The sequence below is a fragment of the Heteronotia binoei genome, chromosome 5 (assembly GCF_032191835.1).
Source record: "Heteronotia binoei isolate CCM8104 ecotype False Entrance Well chromosome 5, APGP_CSIRO_Hbin_v1, whole genome shotgun sequence".
NCBI classification, from domain to species: domain Eukaryota; kingdom Metazoa; phylum Chordata; class Lepidosauria; order Squamata; family Gekkonidae; genus Heteronotia; species Heteronotia binoei.
Window position 1 is genome coordinate 95,087,992 of NC_083227.1, and position 6,747 is coordinate 95,094,738.

Here is a 6,747-nt window from a genome sequence, read left to right on the forward strand (position 1 = left end):
CAAATGAGGACATTTGCCTCTACTTCTGTCACTGGTATTACATTTTTATCCTACTCTTCCTCCAACCAGCTCAGGGCATTGTGTTCCTTTATATGCTTGCAGCAATCATCTGAGGTAGGTTCAGCCAAGGATTGGTAATAGACCTCAGTTTTGACACTGAATGAGAATCTGGCCCTTGGGTCTCCCCAGTCATTGTTCAGTCCTCTAACCACTACATCATATGGATTTTTTCTTGTTCACCTCATAAAGTGGAAAACTGATACCTGCACCAGTGTTCATTTACAACCATTAAGCAATCTTGGGTCTGGTCCCTGTTTGTACTTCACACCAGTACTATAATGGCTTTTAGTTTTTAGTCTTTATGGTGCTTAAACTGCTGGAATACACTATATTGTTAAATATTATGGGATTGCTCATTTGGAAAACAGGAAGATAATAGCATGGGGAAAAAAACACTTAGATTTTTACATATATGCCATATCGTAGGTCAGGCAGAAGCCTGCATATGTGTGTCAAATTAATGTGCAGTTGAGCTGTGATCAAAACACATCACAGTGATACAGTTCTCTGCTGGTGTTCCTTAATGGCCTGGGAAAAGGAGAGCCAATAGAAGTTACTTAAAAGGAAGCAAAGCCATTCTCCATGGGCTTACAACTGGCTTAAGACAAACAGGTCCAGTAAACACAAAGTAAGTATTTGGAGGAACTGGCTGGAGATGATATAACGGGGGATGAAAGACCATAATATGTCAGATCCTTTGAATATCAGGGAAGAAGAGCAGACATTGGGAAACTCATTTGTTTTTTCTGGAAGAATGATACAGTAAGAAGTATCATCAAGACTTCCATCCAGGAAAAGTCATATCTGATGTCAGCGTAGAGGATAGTTTTCCCAGTAGATGGAGAAAGGCTACGGTTGCAAAGTCCAATTCAAGAAATATCTGGGAACTTTGGGGGTGGAGCCAGGAGACTTTGGGGGTGGAGCCAGGAGCAAGAGTGTGACAAGCATGATTGAACTTCAAGGGAGTTCTGGCCATCACATTTAAAGGGACAGCACACCTTTTTAAATGCCTTCCTTCCATAGGAAATAATGAAGGATAAGAGCACTTTCTTTTGGGGCTCACAGAAGTGGACCCCTGGTCCAATTGTTTCAAAACTTGGAGGGTATTTTGGGGAGAGGCACTAGATGCTATACTGAAAATTTGGTGCATCTACCTAAAAAAACAGGCTCCCCAGAGCCCCTGATACCTCCAGATCAATTCCCCATTATACCCTATGAGAATTGATTTCCACATAGGGAATAATGAAGTGCCCAGCAGGCATTTCCCTCCCTGCCCACCCGTTTCTGGTGACTCTGAAGCGAGGGGTTGGCATCTCTACTCATGAGTTGCTGCCAACTTCTTCAAAGTAACACAGACACACCATCCCAAGAGGAAGCCTTTCCAATTGGAGACTGAAGCCTCCGGAGGTGGAAAGTCACATGGTGGCTGTGAGGGCAGGGCTTCCCCCCACCAGTCAGCTGACTGGGGGCAGGAAGGAGCCTGGGAAAGCGGGAGAATCCCCGCTGGGACCTGGGGATTGGCAAGCCTAAGAAAGGCAGAAATTTCTTCCAAGTATAAACATGGGTGGGGGCAACAAAATGTCCTTAATTCTTAGGTGGAATGTTAATTCCTTCAGGCAACAGTTAGGAGAGCTAATGCATTTTCCTGTATGCAAATATGAACCCAGGTAAATATAAAGACAGTAAAGACAGTCACCAGCTGGTTTTAAAAGTGTGCATACAGTTTCAAAAATGATCTGCATATGCTCTGGAATCTTTCCCTTAGGTCTCATTGTCTGCAAGATACCTTTTCTTCTAAATTTGGTGAACTTCATTTTTATTTCTTGAAGGTCTTCTAGTCAATACAGCTACCATTAATACGATTTTTCCTAGTTTGTCTCTGGACTGTGAAGGCAGCTATCCTTGTGGAATGGATCTTTCCTGCTTTCCCCTTCCTACTATGCTCTCTTTAGGGAAAAATCAACAAAGATTCTGCCCCCTTGTGAGAGGAAGTACTTTTATGTTTGCTGAGAAACAGCCCAAAACTCAGGCTCATTATTTTAAATATTAAAATATTATTTTAAATACTAAATATTTATTAGTTTAATTTTTGCTCTGTGCTTCCTCCATGAAATACAGGCCAGCATAACATGATCTCTCCCATTTTATCTTAACAACTTTTTAAGGCATCTACAATATGCCTCCCATTCCTTTTTAAAGAGGTATGTTTTTTCTCATTTAACAATTCTTTAGACATACTGTAAAAGTCTTGGTCTGTATTAAATGGTATCTGAAAAATGAACAGATAAAGGGGAAGACAAACAGTTTCTGCGCCCACTTAATGCTGCATTAGCCTTGCTAAAATTTTTCCAGAAGGTTAAGCCCTACTTATCATATACCTATTTACATTTGAATCAATTCCTCTGGAAATAATTGGGATATACATTATGAATAGTGTGAGCAGGGGAGAAGGTGAATGACATTTCACCTAAAACGTTATTTGTTTGTATATATAATATCTTCTGCTAAAATTCTACTTATAATACATTCTTTTCCCCTCCCTTTCCCCCTAATTCCTTAAACTGTACATTTGCCAGAAAATGCATTCCTGAGAAATCAATGCTTTAACTTTTTGTATTGTCCTAGCTAGGTAACAGCTAGTACTCAGAGGACGAATATATTCAGACTGATCCTGTGACTGATGTTCCATAGTTTAGGATCTGTGATGTAAATAAACAATCTGCAGTGGATTAATTAACAGTAGCTGACCTGAGTTGCATATAGTCAATGGCTAAATGTGCTTTTTTAATATTATAAATCCCATGAGATTAAACTATTTGCTTTAGGTATAATAAGTTACTGAATTATATATATTGATAGTCTTGAAACAAGTATGTAAAAAGCACAAAGATTTGATCTAAAATATCTTTGCTTATCTAACATTACTGCAGCTTTTAAGAAAAGTTTAAATCACCTTTAAATCGCAGTTTTCATGGTTCTGACTTGTTGTATATGGACCCCCCAGTCACTGCATGCTAAAATGAAGCTACTGTGAAGCAATTTATATCTGGGTCGGTTGATCAGGTCATCAGAATCTGGTATGAGCCGCTTCATGACATGGAGCAGTATCCCAAGTTTAATAAGGATTAAAACGATTCAGGAGTTAAAAATGTTTAAACCATCTGCATAACATGTGAATCAGAACAGTGGGTGAAGGCTAACATACAGCTTAACAGTTCTGTAGGCAGAGGAAGCCCATTTTCTTGCCTTCTGCCTCCAGAATGCTCCCCTTGGTGTCCTCTTCCACACAATTATGCCTTTTGATTTCTGAACAGTGGATGATTCAACCCCAAATTTGTACCCTCTAAGAATTACTGTGTGTCAGCACTGGATGATTTCTCTGAAGGCTCATTCTCACATGCCAAGTCATCACTAGATGTTATATTCATGTTATAATATATAAATTATTATTACTGTGAAAAAAAAAAAAAGCCTGCATATGTATATGCACCGATCGCAGGCTGAAAAATATTGACTGGCTTCATGGCAATGTATGGATTTGAAGACATCCTTGCTTACACATAAATCTTTGTCATAGTTATCCACTTCTTTACATGTACAAAAATTATATAACCAGACAGAACTCATTGTACATGCAGTACTGGTACATGAAGCACTGGACAATTAGTTGAATTGCCTTAATTGGTATTTATTTTTGAAGCTGCTGGTTCTGCCCACTAGGGAACAGCATAAACCAGCAGCGTATGTAAGAGTGGAAACTGAAGTCTAGGTCTTAGGCATGCCAGACCAAATTGTAAGCCAAAATGCCCTCAAAACGAGGTTGGGGAATTGACAGATGGGCACCTGGCTTAAAAAGGATCTTTTAATCTATGTATATAGGATACACGTCCAGAAATTATTGCTTAAATTTACCAGGGACACTAATAAAGTAAAAACAATTAAAAATTTATTCCAGAAAAATATAGACACACATACACGATAATAAACTCATAAAACATACATACAGTCCTAAGAAAAATAGAAATGCAGAGACAACACAAGGATAGACAAACAGGGTGATAATTACCGATCGCAGTCTTCAAGGAAGGCTCTAATGGGAACGAATGAGGACTAGGGGGAGGGGATCCTCAACTGATCAGGAATCGGGGATGTATCTAGACAGCGGAACTGGGGTACTGCTAGATGCACACCTGTGAGGAGCTGGGTCACAGGTTATAAGGACTACCTTGAGCCCTTAAGGGAAGCGAGGTACAGGGGCGGATGACAGTGGTCAGCTGGTACATGACCTCAGAAAAAGGGGAGGCTTTGCAGTGACCATAAGGGCTGGACTTCTGCAGTAGCCAATAGCGAGTTAATTGGCAGCCCCTGATTGGCTGCTCAATGCTAGCCAATGAGCAGACTTGGCCTTAGTTACCTGATTGGACTTCCAGGTAACAATGGGCCAAGGGGGAGGCTCCAGGATGACCATTAAGGGAAAGAATGGGAAAAATTGTTAAGGTGGCGGGGGGGTACTTAAATCTATCAAACTTATCTAAAAAGGGGACAATAGATGGCCAAATCGCTACCTAGGTAACACCCGGTCTATACAATGGAACTCGGCTCTAGGTGAAGATGTTCTTCCTCCTCTTTGATCTTCTACTGGCACCAGTCTTTGTCTTGAGTTTCGTTGGACAAAGGCTTAGGTGGTCTGACAGGATCCATGCCTAAGATAAGCTTGATGGCTCTTATGCATAGGTGACATCTGTTGAGTACGTGAGCCTCCCGCTTTGCTGTAATGGAGTCTGGCACTGCAGGAAGATAGCTGCTGGTGGTGTTAGCCTCCCAAGGTGGATTCTATGGTCAAGGCTGGAAACTGCTTGCCTGGACAGTTCCTGGCGGCGCACCTTCTTCCGCTTCCAAGGCCAAGATGGGGATCGCATGGAGCGACTGGAAACCATCTGTTCTCCTGGTTAGCACTCCTTCCAGCGACATGGAGTGCTGCTGCAATGTTAAGGCTGTTAGTACTCATAAGTCCCTTCCAGTCTGGTAGACAAAACCCACATTCTCCTGGCAGATGTGTGTGAGTTGAGTCTCCAGGCACTCTGGCAACCAAGAGGGTGACTACGATGTTCTGGAATTAGGGGTATTTTTTTTTTTCACAAAATGCTAAAATGTGCAACATCTTACCAAGTGTGAACACAGTATGGTGTTCACTTGTACAATAACTGGTTTAAATTAAGCAATGGAAAATTAATGGCAATAAATCAACTAAGATGAATGCTTGAAAGAGAAAACAGCCAATGTTTCCTGTATTTTGTTGCAATTACACATATAGCAGAGTCAGTCTTTTTTCCCCTCATTACACAATTGTTTCACATTTGTCCACCTCTTAAAAGAAAGGTTTTCTTCCAGTGGAATCAGTATTTGTGTGTATCAATATGTACCCAACTTCAGTGATATTTTTTCAGTGACTGTCTCTCAAATTTTTAGCATAGATTTGATTTAAGACATTAAGCACTTTTTCAAATTTACTATCTAATTTTTAAAAACTGTCACCACAAAAAGGATGGGGTGGAGAACACTATTTAAAGCAGTTGTTTTTCAGAGATAAGGCTTTACTTTTAATGCATCTGTCATATTTGACATTGGATATAGTTTAGTTCACAGTTCAGTACCTTTATTGGCAAAAGTTATAAGGATGAACAACAGAAAATTCAGATTTTAACACAGCAAAAAAGGATCACCCATCAAAAGATAAAACCTTGTGCTCCCTAATAGTCATAACAGACGATACCTTGCTTCTAAATTGGTAATATGAGGATACAGATCTGAAAAAAGGAGGAAAACAAGCCTCTCATCAGAGTGACCATGGAAATTATGAAAGGGGACTAATTAAGGAATCCTGCACTTTAACATATAAATCACAATAAGGCTAGATGTGGGCTACAGATTCTGGCTTTCTACCTCTGCATGAGCAAAGTCTTTCATGATAAGGGGACATTTGCAAATCTCCCAGGGAGGACCACTGATGGAAGGACATTAAATCGTGCAAGCATAAAAGCTCAACGTAACTGAGGAGATGTAAGATGTGAAAAGCAGGCTTCTGGAACCCAATAATCAGGTGTAATACCAAACTTCAAAAGGGAGTATGTCCTATTTGCTAAGGAGCAGAGAATTTGTTTTTCAATGTACAAAAGTCTTTGTTTCAGGGATCTAAAATCTTGAGATTCTACTAACATAAGAAAATCAAAGTGGATACCTATAGACTGTTTTCTGCAAAATCAGGTGTAACCAACTAGATATAAAAAGAATCAGCATAAATGGATTCTGCCCTATAGTGAAGGCATAACCAAAATTCCTGGGTTAAGAGCCAAGTTCTAGTCTCTAGGAGGCTCTACCCTGTCTCCAAGCACATGGCTGCATAGCTTACACAGTTTAGAACCCCCAAAATATGGTGCAGGAACACTGCCTGGATTTGCTCAACAAGTTGATTAAAAGCACTAATCCAAATGGGTATCTCAGAAAAATATTTTGGGTGCCAATTTAGCATTAAAAACACAGATAGCCACAGGTACAAATTGACCACCCTTCACATAAAAGAATCTTGTAACCACAGACAAATTGCATTTGGCCAAGTTAATTACTTGTTTCCACTGTGCTATCCAACTATTGTTATGCTGAAAGAGAACACCCAAATATTTAAACTAT